Source organism: Oryctolagus cuniculus, chromosome 20 (assembly GCF_051225735.1).
Source record: "Oryctolagus cuniculus isolate XC-2025 breed Fujian yellow rabbit chromosome 20, ASM5122573v1, whole genome shotgun sequence".
NCBI classification, from domain to species: domain Eukaryota; kingdom Metazoa; phylum Chordata; class Mammalia; order Lagomorpha; family Leporidae; genus Oryctolagus; species Oryctolagus cuniculus.
In genome coordinates, this window is record NC_142886.1 from 49025492 (window position 1) to 49042222 (window position 16731).

At 48.1% G+C, this 16731-nt stretch overlaps 1 long non-coding RNA gene and 6 other non-coding genes across 7 annotated transcripts; all 7 read left to right on the forward strand.

The window, feature by feature from the left end:
* The first annotated feature begins 2034 nt into the window (after positions 1-2034).
* Positions 2035-2107, forward strand: LOC127487901 (small nucleolar RNA SNORD113/SNORD114 family). The gene has a single exon (XR_007915168.1). It is a non-coding gene; the product is annotated as a small nucleolar RNA SNORD113/SNORD114 family (small nucleolar RNA).
* Positions 2108-3717: 1610 nt separating this feature from the next.
* LOC103346390 (uncharacterized) lies at positions 3718-15663 on the forward strand. Its single transcript, XR_016226696.1, has 7 exons — positions 3718-3784; positions 5674-5755; positions 8044-9291; positions 10040-10107; positions 10651-10744; positions 13472-13661; positions 14400-15663. It is a non-coding gene; the product is annotated as an uncharacterized LOC103346390 (long non-coding RNA).
* On the forward strand, positions 4413-4484 carry LOC127487890 (small nucleolar RNA SNORD113/SNORD114 family). The gene has a single exon (XR_007915159.1). It is a non-coding gene; the product is annotated as a small nucleolar RNA SNORD113/SNORD114 family (small nucleolar RNA).
* LOC127487900 (small nucleolar RNA SNORD113/SNORD114 family) lies at positions 9586-9657 on the forward strand. The gene has a single exon (XR_007915167.1). It is a non-coding gene; the product is annotated as a small nucleolar RNA SNORD113/SNORD114 family (small nucleolar RNA).
* On the forward strand, positions 10408-10476 carry LOC127487895 (small nucleolar RNA SNORD113/SNORD114 family). The gene has a single exon (XR_007915163.1). It is a non-coding gene; the product is annotated as a small nucleolar RNA SNORD113/SNORD114 family (small nucleolar RNA).
* On the forward strand, positions 11741-11815 carry LOC127487889 (small nucleolar RNA SNORD113/SNORD114 family). The gene has a single exon (XR_007915158.1). It is a non-coding gene; the product is annotated as a small nucleolar RNA SNORD113/SNORD114 family (small nucleolar RNA).
* Positions 13923-13994, forward strand: LOC127487887 (small nucleolar RNA SNORD113/SNORD114 family). The gene has a single exon (XR_007915156.2). It is a non-coding gene; the product is annotated as a small nucleolar RNA SNORD113/SNORD114 family (small nucleolar RNA).
* Positions 15664-16731: the final 1068 nt, after the last annotated feature.

Consider the following 16731-nt stretch of genomic DNA (forward strand, 5'->3'; position numbering starts at 1 on the left):
TTGCTTTTTCCTTAGCAGTGGTCGAAGGTGGCAGTGCACTGTACCGTCTTTAAGATACGGATGCGAAACGCTCAATGCGTAACGTGGGGTTCCGTGGTGCTAGGAAACAGCGGAATTCGTCTTTGCAGCGGTGAGCCTCATGGTGGCGCCATCCGGGCCTCTGGCTTTATGGGTGTCACCTTTCACAGGCATCCTCACATTCGCAAGGGTGCTTTGTCCCCTCCAACTCCTGCACCATGACTTTCACTGTGCAGTCGACGAGTGAGTGGAAAGCAGTGTGGCTGAAGCAAAGCACGGGTAGCGGGTCTGGATCCACGATGAGTTTCGCGGGCATCTGAATCAGCTCAAAAGTTTTCCCCAGTAGAAAACCATCTGGACTTGTGTGGTTTGCTTGGGGGGGATCTAGAGAGATTAATCATCGTTTTTCTTCTTTGAGTAGTTGATTCAAAGATTTTCATTATATTGCATCATACTAAAAGTTAAATAATAGATGGAAAGGCTACCACCATATAGTTGTTGAAAATGTGACAAGAAGCAATCACACTGGTAATGTAGGACTAACTTTCCAAAAATCTGTTAAGAAGTTAGACTTTTTATTGAGATCTGTCGATTCCTCCAGAATGCCCAGACCACACTGGTGTCTGTCGTCCTCCCGCCGTGAACATCTCGGCTGGTGCTGCTGTGGGCGAGCAGCAGTGTTAGTAATAATCAAACTCCTGTTCTTATTCCTGGTTTGTCTGGTTGTTCATGTGTGGGCACTGAAATAAGGAAATGATGGCTATACGCACAAATGTGGAAACGAGAGCGCCAGGCCCGGAGCACGGGCAGTAACGTGTTAGGGGCCAGGAGGTTGGAAGAACTCCTTTCAGCACAACTGAAGCTCATTTTAAGAAAGAGGAGAGGAATTTAGTGAATTTTCAGAACTGTTTGCTATTCCACATTATTTCTGCACCAAAGTTGATTTATGCATTTCCGTGTTGGAAGAGATCCAGTGTGTTAACTGCTCGGGGGAACTGTTTAGTTCCAGCTCTTAGAAGCTGGAACACGTTGGTGTGCAGTGTGGTGGGATGTCCCTTTGTGGATTTTGGTTAATCATTATACCACCTTTAAAATCAGAGGAATTAAATGCATACGGCTAGGCCGGCGCCGCGGCTCACTAGGCTAATCCTCCGCCTAGCGGCGCCGGCACACCGGGTTCCAGTCCCGGTTGGGGCGCCGGATTCTGTCCCGGTTGCCCCTCTTCCAGGCCAGCCCTCTGCTGTGGCCAGGGAGTGCAGTGGAGGATGGCCCAAGTGCTTGGGCCCTGCACCCCATGGGAGACCAGGAAAAGCACCTGGCTCCTGGCTCCTGCCATCGGATCAGCGCGGTGCGCCGGCCGCAGCGCGCCGGCTGCGGCGGCCATTGGAGGGTGAACCAACGGCAAAGGAAGACCTTTCTCTCTGTCTCTCTCTCTCACTGTCCACTCTGCCTGTAAAAAAAAAAAAAAAAAAATGCATACGGCTGACCGTGGGCCGTTGATGCCAGTTGGAATAAGATTCTCCCAGATGTTGGCGCTCCAGTCTCAAGGCTTTGCGGGAATCGAGTGTGGAGGCTTCCTGTAGGTGATCAAGAGTTCTGTTCCCGGGAGTTTGTGATTCGTGAGAAAAATGCAGACATCAAAGAACTGAAGGGAGGCCGGCGCTGTGGCTCACTAGGCTAATCCTCCGTGTGTGGCGCCGGTACTCTGGGTTCTAGTCCCGATCGGGGCACCGGTTCTGTCCCGGTTGCCCCTCGTCCAGGCCAGCTCTCTGCTGTGGCCCGGGAGTGCAGTGGAGGATGACCCAGGTGCTTGAGCCCTGCACCCGCATGGGAGACCAGGAGAAGCACCTGGCTGCCGGCTTCGGATCAGCGCAGTGCACCTGCCGTAGCGGCCATTTGGGGGTGAACCAGCGGAAGGAAGACCTTTCTCTCTCTCTCTCTCTCTCTCACTAACTCTGCCTGTCAAAAAAAATTAAAAAAAAAAAAAAAAGAACTGAAGGGAAAGACTGCCGACTCTGGACCAGTGATGAGACTGGAGGGTTCTGGATCAAAAATCGTGATTAAAGCCATCTGGAACTCTGAGGTCCATTTTAAAAAGGGGCCTCCCTTTTCTGTCTGTTAAAATGGGCTTACAGTAGAAGATCAGAAAATCCATGGGTCTTGATTGTGGGTGTACACAGTTTATGGGTAGAGACTGAATTTTTGTAGATGAGTCAAGGTGTAGACAGAGCAGTGTGTAAGCGGGTGACTGCAGGAGCGCTGGGAGTGAGTTGATGATGACCTCCTGTAGGGGACTGTTGTCCTGCGACCCTGAGTCCCGGGGGAGCTATTGAGGAGTTCTGTGGCCGCTTTCTAGACGCAGATAGGCTCAGTGTTACTGTTCTATGGAGGAGGCTGGATGAGTAGTCTTTAGAAAAGGGAAAACAACATAACAGAAGAGGAGAAGAATGAGCGTACTTGTCTTGACGATTTGCCTTATAAAAATCATTATTAATCCAACTCTGTTTCCTCAGTTGTATTAGAAATAAGGGAGACATCTGGGTTTTAAGTCTCTGTGGGTAATTTTTTTTTTTTTTGATAGGCAGAGTGGACAGTGAGAGAGAGAGACAGAGAGAGAAAGGTCTTCCTTTTTTTTTTTTTTTTTTTTTTTTTTTTGACAGGCAGAGTGGACAGTGAGAGAGAGAGACAGAGAGAAAGGTCTTCCTTTGCCGTTGGTTCACCCTCCAATGGCCGCCGCTGCAGCCGGCGCACCGCGCTGATCCGATGGCAGGAGCCAGGATCCAGGTGCTTTTCCTGGTCTCCCATGGGGTGCAGGGCCCAAGCACCTGGGCCATCCTCCACTGCACTCCCTGGCCATAGCAGAGGGCTGGCCTGGAAGAGGGGCAACCGGGACAGAATCCGGCGCCCCGACCGGGACTAGAACCCGGTGTGCCGGCGCCGCAAGGTGGAGGATTAGCCTATTGAGCCACGGCGCCGGCTTCTCTGTGGGTAATTTAATGGACACATGAAGACATGAGGTCCCATTCTAAATTCTTATCTGATCTGAATTCCTGTCTGTTGGTATTGATGAGCTGTTTTGTGTGAATAGGACATATCGACACCACAGTTAATTTTTCAGAAGTGGGCTAACCACAGCCCAGTAGGGAGCCAGCGTAAGGCTTCACTCTTGTCCATGCTGCCGACGCTGTCTCCTAGCTCTAGCCTGGGTTTGGGGCTGTGAGAGCCATTCTGTTCCGGGTTCTCCATGGGTTTACCTTTGAGTGTGTGTGTTGTTGGTGTAAGTGAATGGATGACCACATGTTGCGGGAGTCTTTCCATAAATGAATAAAGAACTGAATTAATATTTTGTGAGAAAATGTCATAACGAATTTAAATGTATCCGTTTCTATTCAAATATAGTCGTTAAAAAAGATGGTCCGAGCTGTTGCCTTACAGCATAGGGTCTACGGACAGATGCGTGCAGCCATCAGAGGCCCTGTTTGTGTGATGAGTTCACAAGTCTTTATTGTCTAATTAAAAAAGTAGTTCAATCGATCAATACAAGGAGTTCCTTTCCTGGGTCCGCGCAGCGATGAGAAAGAGACTTGAATCAACTTTCTGATTAATCTGGTACCACACAACCGATGTGTTTTTTTTTTTTTCCTTAAATCAGTCAAAATCTGTGCTGTTCATTCTTGTGAAAATTGGCATTTGATTCCACAGAGTGAAGATTGTGGCTGATGGAATTGGCCTCTGCTGATGAAGATTTTGACTGTTGCCCTTGTGGGTAAGGCCAAAACAAATACTAGGGTAAGATCTTGTGCACTGCAGTGAAATTTCATTAGTGTTCCTTGAGTTCTGTCAAGTAACCCCTGAACAGAAGAATGAGCGGAACCTGCTGTGAAAGGAAGGTTATGGGTGATCCAGTTAAGCACATTGTGGGCACGAGCAAGACAAGACAGTCTATGGATTTTATGAATTATGAAATGATCCATCCTATTTTTTTTTTACTCAATTGAATGTTTATGGAGTAATAAAATTGATCCCGTGACCATCCAGTGTGGTCACCCCGTCCACGTGTGTCCGCTGGTGTTTGCCGCGTGGGCGGTGGTGAGCGTGTGGGGGTTGTGTGTGCTTGTGCCCCACACGGAGTCGCACCAGCAGCTCCTCTGGAGGGCGGAGAGCGCAGGACGGGCAGGCTTGGCTGGGACGTGGGCCAGGTGTCAGCCGGCCCATGCGTGCTCGCTGTGGCCAGTCCCAAAGGGATCCAGCCTCTTGGGAAAAGCTTAGAGCCTGGAACGGGTTCTGGTCTAGGACGTTGTCCGCGCCTCGGAAACAAACATCGGGGCTGCTGATCTCACTCTGCGAGTGAGCGGGAGCGAATCGTAGGCAAAGGCAGAGATGATTGCTTAGCTCGGATCAATGATGAGTGCCCTGGGGTGTCTGAATCCAGGATTTTGATTAAACCCCGTAACTCTGAGGTCCACTAAAAAGATTCCTGTTTATCATCTCAGTGGGAAATGAGCTGCAAGGAATCAGGGTTTTGTTTTGCAGCTTCTGCGTATGGGTTACATTATTTTTCAGTAAAGCAGTGCACGAATAAATCAAGAAACATATAAATGAATAAAGACAAAATGGGCGTTCCTGGTCCAAATATAAGCGTGTGTAATGCAATAAGAATCATTGCTAATACATTCTGAAGCACCAAGTTCCAGTAAAATAGATTGACCAAAGCTGACTCTCTTGGGTAAGAAGCATTTAGATAAATGAATGTTGGAGTCCTTATTGTTTTTCTGGGTTAGGTTGTTGGTTTTTTGTTTTAATTAAGAAAAGGGTGAAATATTTACCTAAATTAATTATTGATTAAACTACCACCCAATGCAGAGAGGGCTTACATGGGTCTGTGTGGAGATAGGTCCTGTGAGCAGTTATGATTAATCTTTACTGTGTTTAAATCCAGCTCCTCAGTTTAATAAAAAAGTTTCTGATATTTTCCCTATATCTAACGAGCTTACAGACCATCACTAATATTGTCCAGTTTTTGTGGAGTTCACAGATTCACTGGTATTATTATAAATGCAAAAACCAGAATCAGTTAATATTCCAGTCAGTTGAACGGAAGGCAAAGCTTGGAGCAGGGAGGCCCGCGTGTCGTGGGAGCAGGAGTGATTAATCAAGCTCTGTGCAGCCCCTCCTCAGACAGAAAACAGACGGGCACGGTGACTACGCGGATATATTCAGATAGGACTTTCTTTCTGGCTTGTGTGCATAATTTCCTTAAGACACAGGCTAGATCAGTGACCCCCTGTGCAGTTATTTAACTCTGTATGAATGCACGCGTGCCTTGCTAATGGCCAAGGCTGTTCCTGAACGTAAGCTTCGGATCAGTCTGATTCCTGGGAAGAGGAGTCAGCCCTTACCTTGTTAAAACAGAGAAATGTGGAGCAGTGATGGGTCTTGTTGTTGTGTTTGGTGTCATTAGAGTCATTTACTTTAGAACATGAGTTAATAAGTGCATCAGGAGGGCTGCCCTTTGGGGTTTAAATATGTGGCAAGCGCTGAAGTTTATTCCTAATAAATTATTATTAACTTGATCCCAGTTTAAAAAGCTGGGTCTTGGCTGATCTACCTGTCTAATCGTCCGCTCATCTCACCTGTTTGCCTTGCACTCCACAGGACGGCCGTGCGATGGTGCCCTCTCCACTCATGAGGACGAGCCTGGTTGCTGTCCTTTTGAGTAACGAGTGCGGAAGCTGACGTAAGTAACAGAGTAACTGCTTCTTGTTTGGTGGTGTGTCTTGGGTGCTGACTCTGTTATTGCAAATAAATAGACGTACAAGTGAAATGAACGAAGGTCATTGTGGACGATGTGGGGCATCTGCGGTCCATAAAGGAGGTAAAAGCAAGACCGTCTATTAATGTTCATAGTTAATCACCCAGTTAATTAATACAAAAATTAACCAGTTTTATTTTTGAGTCACATTTGATTTAAACCTCCCTCTATTCACAAACTCGAAGTTCAGCCACATTCCAAGATGTAAGATACAGTCACTACATTAAGTGTTGTGTGAAATGGTGGGTTCATAGATTTTATTTGTCTCTAAAATAGGGCCGGAGTGTCCCTGGCCACTGGGTGTGGGAAAGCATACTGCACAGGGTCCAGAGTGGGCTTTTGTTTGGTGTGGACCAAGGGTTATGATCAGCCCAGGTACACATCAGTCACCTCCGTTACCTCTTAGCCTCCATTAGCCTCTGGACACACAGTGTAGTGGTCAGTGAAGTTTTGCACATTTTTGTGGGTACTGATAGCATCATCATAAGCCCATTAGTGATTGAATCAATATGCTAATGTATTAATGAGGGAAGGAAAGCAGTCTGGGAGTGTATAAGGAAACAGTGAATATTATTCAAATATTTCTGAATCATTGAGGCCCACTCCTATGTTACCTCTTTGGATAAGGAACATATCGACAGATGAGCTTTTCATTTTATTATGAACAAAAAGGAACAAGAAGAAACTGTTAAATAAGTAAGTAAAACATTAACCCAGTAGCTAAACAAAAGAGGGTCGAATAATGACCAATATAGAAGTGCAGGTTGTAGAGTAAGAAACTGACTTGTTCCGTTTTATCTACGTGCTGTCTAGGAACAACAGAAAGAGCATGGCTCTGTCCACTGGTCCATAGATGTAGGCAGCTGGACTCTGTTCTAGTTCTGAGTTGGTGGTGTGTTTATCTTGTTCATTTTCTTTAGATAAGTGAATAGATGAGTAAGTGAATCCATGAGAAAGCACGTACACAAAGCCACAGCCCGAGACGTTATCAGCGGCACATGCATGAGCTACGGGAAGCGTGGCCGTCGGGGACACTGTGTGTGCAGCAGCATTCAGATAACGCAGTCCATTCAGAAGTAGACACAAGTTAGCATCTCCTTGGGAAGAGGTCATAGAGACAACTTTTCATAGAACATAGAATTCTTTCTCTCACCTGTGATGTTGGAATTCATTGTACTTACACGGCTAAAAATTAGCTTTGTGCTAGTCACAGGCCAATCCTAAGCCAGTCAGAAAATTCTCTCGCAAGTCAAGGATTTCCGTTAATCTGCTGATTCATGCCACCCATGACAAGGGGGAAGTCGCGGGGGCTTCCCTCTTCCCAGCATTCGGTGGCGCTCCACAGGCTGGCCGCAGGGGGCCCGTCTTCATTATTCTTCCCGGATGACCTTCTTGGTGGTTTCCTGTGTGGAGCTGGACGGCATAGGCCGACGTTGCGTGATGGTAGTGGTGACTTAAGTCTAATAGCAATGATCTTGTTGTTAGACTTGAGTTAATGAGTTTTGATTTTATTATTATAAATGGATCAATCATAGAATGAATAAGTGAGTAAGTGAAAAAGTAAATGCGTGGAGCGTTTTCCAATGTGAATCTGTGGTGAGGCAACCGATGCTATTAACACAAATAAAAACACCAAAGTCATGAAGATGTGTGGAGCAAGGACTTGATCTCTTTGTCTAAGTATCTTGAAGACATTGAGTGTAAGCGACAGCCCAGATTGTTCCGTGTCAGTCATGTCGTTAATTTTATTAGAACAATTTGTTAGTGTTACCGTTACCACAAATAGCCCACATGAAAGGGTCGTCGCTTGTATGTCTCCTGTATGTCGCTTGTATGTCGCCTGTATGAAGCAATATGAGGGACTGCCTTCCTTGGAGTGAGCGCCTCCATCTGATTTCAGAACTGCGCCGCAACCTTGACCTCGTGGCTGCCTCTCTGCCTTACCGTGCAGACGCGCGTGAGGAATAGTCAAACCTCTGTCCTTGCTATTAATAAATACTAAAATCACCAAAGTCCTTTAACAAACAGAAGCTCAAACCTAAACAGTAAAAACAATGACCCAGCGCCTGGTCTGGAAAGCCGTCTTCTGTTTGTTTTCCCAATAAAAGATGCGATCGGAATTTGGCACATCCTTAAATGGCTAATGGCGGAATCCAGGGGTGGATGGAGAGAGGGCCCCTGTTCCCACTGTCTGTTCTGCTTTGTGCCCGCAGAGCCGCGCTGCCGGGTGGACCACGTCCTCCTCCATGGCCACAGCTGTGCAGTGTCACCTGTTTCCCGCGTGAGTACAGTTGAGTTCTTGCCTTGGTTTGGGTGGGTTTTAAGCCATATTTCCTGTATTGTTCAGAGAGTTATGTATAAATTGTGATGGCTAACCATGGCCCAGAGATAAATATGGCATCGCCATGAAGTGCTGGGATGATTAATCAATATTGCACAGTTAAAACTGAGTGCTGCAGAGATATGACCAGTGTCCAGGAGGATCCTATAAATAGCAGTTAAAGTACACCCAAGGATCTCGTCCCTAGTGTTCGTGATTCATAGGTCTGTGGTTAGTGTTCGTGAAATGATGAATTAGTTAGGACGAGAGCGGAGGCCGGTCTTGGATCGATGATGGTGACTGGCGGGGTGTGAGTCACGGGTGCTGACGGCTGAGCCCCAGCGCGGTCGGAAGTGGAATCTACACCCGCTGATGGCTGGGTGTTAGGAGTGTTGTTCTTGGTGCTTGTGTTCATGCATTCTCGTTGTAATCTTCTAATTGGATCAGTGAAATCATCAAACAAATATGTAAATAAATAAAGAAGTGTAGCATTGTCCAGCCATGACTCTACTCTGAGAAGCAAGGAGCTAAGTAGGATTCATTTGAGAGGCAGAGTTACAGACAGAGAGACTGAGAGACAGAGAGGAGTCTTCCATCGGCTGGTTCACTTGCCAGATGGCTGCAGTGGTTGCCGGTGGGCTGATCTGAATCAGGAGCCGGGAGCTTCTTCTGGATCTCCTACGTGGGTGCGGGGGCCCTCCTCCCCTGCTTTCCCAGGCCACAGCGGAGAGCGTGATTGGAGGAGGAGCCGCCAGGGCAGGAACCGGTGCCCGTGTGGGATACCTGTGCTGCAGGAGGAGGCTTAGCCTACACGCCACAGCGCTGGCCCCTATTAATATATATTAAAATCGCCAAGAGCCATTAAGAAGCAAAAACTCAAATGTAGAGAGTAAAAAAAATCATGTCCCAACACTTGTTTGGGTATACCCATGTTTGTAAATAAAAAAGTTACCAGAATTGAAGACATCCTAAATGCTGATAAGATCAAAGAGGGCTACAGGGAGAAATGGAGAGAAGGTCAACGTTTCCACCCTCTGTTCTGCCTTGTGCTCTAGAGCGGGTGCCCCCGAGTGGATGCATGTCCTCCTCCATGGTCACAGCTCTGCAGGCACCCTTGTGTGTGTGCAGCATAGGGTGTAACGTGAGTATGGTCAAGTTCTTGCCTTGGTTGGGTGGTTTTTAAACCATAGCCTCTGTGTCGTTAAGAGCATCATCTGTAGACCATGGCCCCACACCACTATGTTGATTAATCAATATTGCACAATTAAAACTGAGTGCAACAAGACATCGGACAAATGTTGGAAAAGATCCTGTGGGTCGCAGGTGAAGCACACCCTAGGAGCCTGCTGTTGATTTTCCTGATGCATAGCTACGTGATTAGTGTTTCCACGCGGGTGAATTAGGAGCAGATTTCAGGGGAGAAGGAGGCCGGTCTTGGATCGATGATGATGACTGGTGGCGGATGAGTCGAGGATCATGACTACTGGTCTGGAAGGCTGAGGTCCAAGGCCGCGAGCAGGCTCCTCTGCGCCTCCTCATCCCCGCGACGGGACCTGCCAAGGCGTCCATGCATTGCATTCAGTTTGCTGTAATTGATCAGTGAGAGAATCATTAAAGAAATACTTGAATGAAGAAATGTCCTTCATTGTATCGCACACACTGGCGTCTGTTAAGGAGTAGAGGCTCAAAGGTGCTACTTCTTCCGAGGTTGGCGCTTACAATAGAAGCAGTGACTGAGTCCCTGTTTGGGTAGGGCCATGCTCATTATTGCTTGTTTTCTCAAGAAAAGATGTCATCAGAGTTTAACACATCCTTAAATGGCTAATGAAAAATAAAATGGCTAATCAAAGGTCCCTGTTTCTACATTCTGTTCTGCTTTGTGCCCTCAGAGCCGCGCTGCCGGGCGGGCCACGTCCCCCTCCATGGCCACAACTGTGCGGTGCCGCCCGTGTCCCGGGTGAGTACAGTCAAGTTCTTGCCTTGGTTTGGGTGGGTTTCAGCCATATTCCCTGCATTTTGTATAAACTGTGAAGGCTAACCATGGCCCAGTGATGAAGACTGTGGTGTGGTCCATTAGGAATGAATAATCAAAGAGACGTAGCCAATGTTGTGAGTGATCTGGTTGATGGCTATAACGTATTGGTAAGCATTTTATTCTGAAGTTTGTGACACTCATAGTTACTTAATCATCAGCATTTAAATGATTCATTAATAAATAAGCAAATCCAGAAGTTAGCAGAGGGGAGGAGGCTGATCTGGGATCAGTGATGATGACTGGTGGCGGACGTCGCGGTGACGACTGCTGGTCTGGAAGGCTGAGGTCCAGCACATCTGTCTCCTCTGCCGCCTCTGCTGCAGGCTTGGGGATAAACAAGAGAAAAAGCGGTATCTGTCATCGAATTCATGGCACTCAGACGACAGACTAATTGCGCGGAGGAGTGAAGGCGCGAGGGCGAGAACATCTCAAAGCTCCCTTCACCGCTCTGCTCTTCATCCTCAGGACGATGCACTTGAGTTGCACTTGAGTTGGCGAACCCGCTCTCCTGGGCCCCGCCCTCTGCGGTCGCCCCGTCACCAGGGGCTCAGAGACGGCCGTGAGTAGCAGTTGCACTTCTTCTTTAGCTTGAATATTTCTAAAGAGGCATTTAGTACGACCAAAGAAAGCCACTGGTGACCCCGTGATAAATACGCAATTATGTGAAATAACCCACATCAGCAGTAATGGCTGCTCATCATCTTCGACGATTCGGAGATGAATAATAATATGTGTCTGAAAATCAGAGGTTCCGTAAAAGTGGATCTAATCTACTGCCTTGATTAGAAATGATCCTACAGACAAGGAGAAGGGTGGACAGTGTCCTTGCTCTTTGTGTTCATGGATGTTGATGCTATTATTCTTGTGTGTATGACGAGTCTACAAGGAACCAGTAAATAAATGTAAGGAAATCAATGTGAATAGGTGGGCCATCAACCAGTTATCAAAGTATGTCATTCAGCACGTCAGTCCATTCATATATATTAAAACTCTGAAACAAAGGGCCGTTCAAGAAGCCTGCTGTTTTAGCTAAGGGTTCTAAAGATAGCAGTGATAGTTGCATTATTAGTTTAGATCAGTGAAGATCCATAAGCAAATATAGACGCGTGTAAGCAGGGCGTTCCAGCTATGAGAAGAAACACTGCCACGAGCGCGCAGACGCAGCGTGGAAACCAGGCGCACAGACAAGACCCCCGTTTTAAACGTCGCCCCTTGCTCCGCGTTCCCAGGACGAAGCACTTGAGGTGGTTCTGGTTTGATGGTTGCCTTTATGAGTCTGGTGCTTGAAGCCAACGTAATAGCCTCGTTGTCTGAATACGCTTTTTACCCAGGGCACTCACTGTGTGTTTAAAAAGCGTGAAATCCTATCACTGTAACCATCTACGGCACAATGCATCGCGAGCATACTCCATAGAAAATTAGTCTAGAAAGATGTGGGATAATCAAGGCTCTTGGCCTTAACTGTTTTGTCATCCATAGTTACTCAGTTTTAGGGAATAAATGAATTAGTTTACGAACAAATGTAGGTGACCACGAGGAAAGAAAGGTAGATATTTGGACCAGTGATGCTGACTGGTGACGGATGAGGCCTGTGTGATGGACAGTACCTGTCTGGAGCTTTGAGTTCCAACGCCATGAGAAATGCAGTCTAGGGGCCGATGCTGTGGGTGAAGCCACTGCCTGCAATGCCGGCATCCCATCTGGGCAACGGTTCAAGTCCCAGCTGCTCCACTTCCCATCCAGCTCTGTGCTGTGGCCTGGGAAAGCAGTGGAAGATGGGCCAAGTCCTTGGGCCCCTGCACCCGTGTGGGAGACCAGGAGGAAGCTCCTGGCTCCTGGCTTCGGATCAGCCAAGTCCTGGCTGTCTCTTCTCTCTGCCTTGCCCTCTCTGTAACTTTCCCTTTCATGTAACTAACATGACTGATGGGCCAAGCGCCAGGCAACATCAGGGATCAATGGAGACGAGTCTCCGCCCAGCCTTTTACTTCTCAGAGTGCGAGCACTGAGGCTGCGTTTTCCCACGTCCACATTCTCACCGGTGCCTTTGGCTGGGAACTTGGAGAGCAGTGTGATTGAGGTGTGATTGCGGTGTGATTGTGGTGTGATTGCGGTGTGATTGGTGTGATAGCGGTGTGATAGCGGTGTGATCGCGGTGTGATTGTGGTGTATTTGCGGTGTGATTACGGTGTGTTTGCAGTGTGATTGCGGTTTGATTGTGGTGTGTTTGTGGTGTGATTGCAGTGTGATCGCGGTGTGTTTGCGGTGTGATTGCAGTGTGATTGCGGTGTGATTGTGGTGTGATCGCGGTGTGATCGTGGTGTGATCGCGGTGTGATTGCAGTGTGATTGCGGTGTGTGTGCCACATTATGGGGATTTTTTAAGGCATTCACTGTAAAATCTGCAAAATACTCAACATTAACAGAGCCATCCATACCGGATGATCCATGTAGAATGGATGTGAAACATTATGTTCATTAATTAATGTTTCTAACATTGAGATTGATTAATGAAGCAGATGAAAGATGAGGCAAGTGGTTCTGTGGATTTTAGGGATACTTGAGGGTCTTGGGTGTGGGGATCTTGATTTGTGCTCCTCAGAGGGGCTGCACTGGAGTGAGTTAAATCTTGGGGTCACAAGAAACATTGCTTCCTCCCTGTGTGTGGTGCGAGCAACCGGTGTTGAGTCTCCATGAGTAGACGTGAAGTGTAGTCAAAGAAAGCCAGCCGCTGCCCTTGGCGAAGCAGAATTTCTTTTCTTTCTTTTTTTCTTTTTCTTTTTCTTTCTTTCTTTTTCTTTTTGACAGGCAGAGTTAGTGAGAGAGACAGAGAGAAAAATCTTCCTTCCATTGGTTCAGCCCCCAAATGGCCGCTACGGCCAGCACGCAGCTCACTAGGCTAATCCTCTGCCTAGCGGCGCCGGCACACCGGGTTCTAATCCCGGTCGGGGCGCCGGATTCTGTCCTGGTTGCCCCTCTTCCAGGCCAGCTCTCTGCTGTGGCCCGGGAGTGCAGTGGAGGATGGCCCAAGTGCTTGGGCCCTGCACCCCATGGGAGAGCAGGAGAGGTACCTGGCTCCTGGCTTCGGATCAGCGCAGTGCGCCGGCTGTGGATGCCATTTTGGGGGTTTACCAGCGGAAGGAAGACCTTTCTCTCTCTCACTGTCAAAAAAAAAAAAAAAAAAAAAGAAAAGAAAAGAAATATGAATGTTTTAAGTGGCCCATCTATTTGACTAAGGGTCAGTTGGCAATTTGATGGAAAAATTCACAACTATTTACCCACATTTGCAGGTACCTAACTGCTTCCAATACAAAATGTAGACTGGGAACACGAAGGAGTCAGCGATGGGCACAGAATGCAGACGACTCGGGCGAGTCCTTGCTTCTCATCGGTCTCCTCTGTCCTGCAGTCCTCGGAAAGGACACCGACCGGCTGCCGGGCGTCCCTCCGCAGTGCGCGCTGATGGGGCACTGGCACAGTGTGAGTCGGGTGGAAGGGCGTCTCGGTTAAAGGATTTTTTGAGGGGTCGTCACTGAATTATTCCAAACTCATCCCATGATGATGGCGGTTGATAAAAAAGATAGGTGATTATGAATTTGGCAAATAACCCTCCAGGCATGCAGAATATCCATTGTTCTTGGGTTTTTGCGAATGACAGCCTTAACAGTTAATACCGGTTAATTAATGAATTAATCAATAGAAACAAATGTGGATGGGAATCAAGAAAAAGAGGCCCAAACCCGGACCGATGATGACAACTGGAGTAGGAGTCATGGATGATGAATGACACGTGTCTCAAGCTCTGAGGTCCAATCAGAACAGGATCCTTGTCTGTGCCTCTGTCATCTGGTGTCTCAGGCATAGACAAGGCTCGTTTTCTTGGTTTGGGGTCATGAATTTTACTTGTACTGCAAAAATGACCTAAATAAATGATCACCATCGAACTACAAATAGTGATGGCAGAGTGACTCTCGTCCTCTGATCGCGTGTGGCGCGATGCAGCTGAGGCATGTGGTGGAGTTCATTACGAAGCGATACGGCTCACGTGTCTCAGCGCGTGGCCGGGAGTGATGTAGACAGCAGACGACACAGTTCGGGGGTGTGGCTTCTGTGACGACTCCATTGCTCTGGGTCCTAAGTGACCGAGGGGATGAGGCGGAGCGCGCGTCAGCAGAGCCTCTCCCAACCTCCTCGCCTCCTCTGCTTTGCTCTTGTCAGAAGGCACGCGCTGAGCCGCCCAGTGTCCCGCCCTGTTCCTGAGCTCCGTGGGTGCCTCTGGGGAGGGCCTCACGTCCATCCACGGTGAGTGGTCCTCAAAGTTCTCGTCTCGGTTTGGAGTGATTTATTTAGAGTGTTCACTGTAATATTTTTAAAAAGTATTAGATCTGTGCAAAGGAGATTGATCATTGCCTAACGATCAACATGGAACATATGTGAAGTACTACACTGAATAATTGAAAATTGCAACGGGAGAAGCATTAATGAAAGAGGTACATTTAGTGTGTAAATACAGATGTGAGGGCCACGTCCTTGGGTTTTAGTTTCCCAATCATCTATTTTATGATTATTGATGAATTAGTAAATCGATCAGTAATCGCACATAGATGAGGATGAGAAAAACTGTCCCAAGCCCGAACCAGTGACGGGGCTGTGGCGTGGGAGCAGAGATGATGAATGCGATGTGTTGGGCCCGGTAGTCCTCCCGTCTGCACTCCTGGAGGCGGGCCCCGGCGAGGGCAGGGGTCTGGTTCTTGCCTTGGTGTCGTGCAGCCGTGGAGGAGAACATGAGCCTGCACGTAAATGAACGCGGGGAAGAGCTGAAGTGCTGGTCTGTGATAAAGTGCGGGAGAAACAGCGCGGCCTGCATTGACTTGGACAATTAGTAGACCCCACGATGACACAGACAGTGACGAGGAAGCGTGATAACTCAGCTGCAAGTCTCACATTTGCTGGATTAAGAACGAGCAAATGAGCACAAGCGTGCGTTTATGAACACGCAGATGAGCGGTGACCCCTGTGGCGCACGGGAGAGGATGTCTCGGGTTCTCGTCCTTCTCCCCGCACTGTGGGTCACTGCGCACGGTTAGACACCTTCCTGTGGCGTCTAACAGGACAGGAGTCGCCCGCGTGTGGGCTAACGTGAGTTACAGTCACCATGGTTGGTTTGCTTGGGGTCGTTTGCTTGAGAGTACTCATAGTATTATTAAAAATTATTTTATAAGGCCGGCGCCGTGGCTCAATAGGCTAATCCTCCACCTTGCGGCGCCGGCACACCGGGTTCTAGTCCCGGTTGGGGCGCCGGATTCTGTCCCGGTTGCCCCTCTTCCAGGCCAGCTCTCTGCTATGGCCAGGGAGTGCAGTGGAGGATGGCCCAGGTGCTTGGGCCCTGCACCCCATGGGAAACCAGGAAAAGCACCTGGATCCTGGCTCCTGCCATCGGATCAGCGCGGTGCGCCGGCTGCAGCGGCGGCCATTGGAGGGTGAACCAACGGCAAAGGAAGACCTTTCTCTCTGTCTCTCTCTCACTGTCCACTCTGCCTGTCAAAAATAATTAAAAAAAAAAAAAAAAAAAAAAAAAAAAATTATTTTATAGTAATTATTAAAATTTATATATATTATATATTAATGTATAATTATATATATTTTTATAGTATTATTAAAATCAAGTATACTGAAAGTATGGCCCAAGAATTAGTGTGATATGAAGTCTTTTTTTTTTTTTTTTTGACAGGCAGAGTGGACAGTGAGAGAGAGAGACAGAGAGAAAGGTCTTCCTTTTGCTGTTGGTTCACCCTCCAATGGCCGCTGCGGCCGGCGCACCGCGCTGATCTGATGGCAGGAGCCAGGTAGTTCTCCTGGTCTCCCATGGGGTGCAGGGCCCAAGCACTTGGGCCATCCTCCACTGCACTCCCTGGCCACAGCAGAGAGCTGGCCTGGAAGAGGGGCAACCAGGACAGAATCCGGCGCCCCGACCGGGACTAGAACCCGGTGTGCCGGCGCCGCAAGGCGGAGGATTAGCCTAGTGAGCCGCGGCGCCAGCCGATATGAAGTCTTATATTGCATGATTAATAATGTATGACACTGATCAGTTAATGAAAGACCCGAGTCTGTGTGGAAATGATTCTCTAGACTGAGGTTAGGAATGTGATATAAAAATGGATGAAAAAAACCTGTGAAGGCCTTGGTGGAGTTTGAGCAGGTGTCTGAAACTCAGGTGCAGCACACAGCATGTGCGGTCACATTTTCCTCTTAGAAATAATCTTGAGGGGCTGGCACCGCGGCTCACTAGGCTAATCCTCCGCCTGCGGCGCCGGCACCCTGGGCCGCATGTTTGAGGTTGGCCATTTTGTTAAGAGAGAAGAAGTCCCCCTTATGAAATGTTAGTTAACAGCTCAACCATTAAATAAAGGAAGCACGGAGCCGGAGGGTCGATGGGACAGGCCGTAATTTTTTTAACTCCGCTGCAGAGCTTGGTTTTCTGCAGAATGGGTCAGAGACTCCCGGTCCTGAGACCTGTGACTGCCTCTGTGTCGGCAGAACCAAGCCCCGG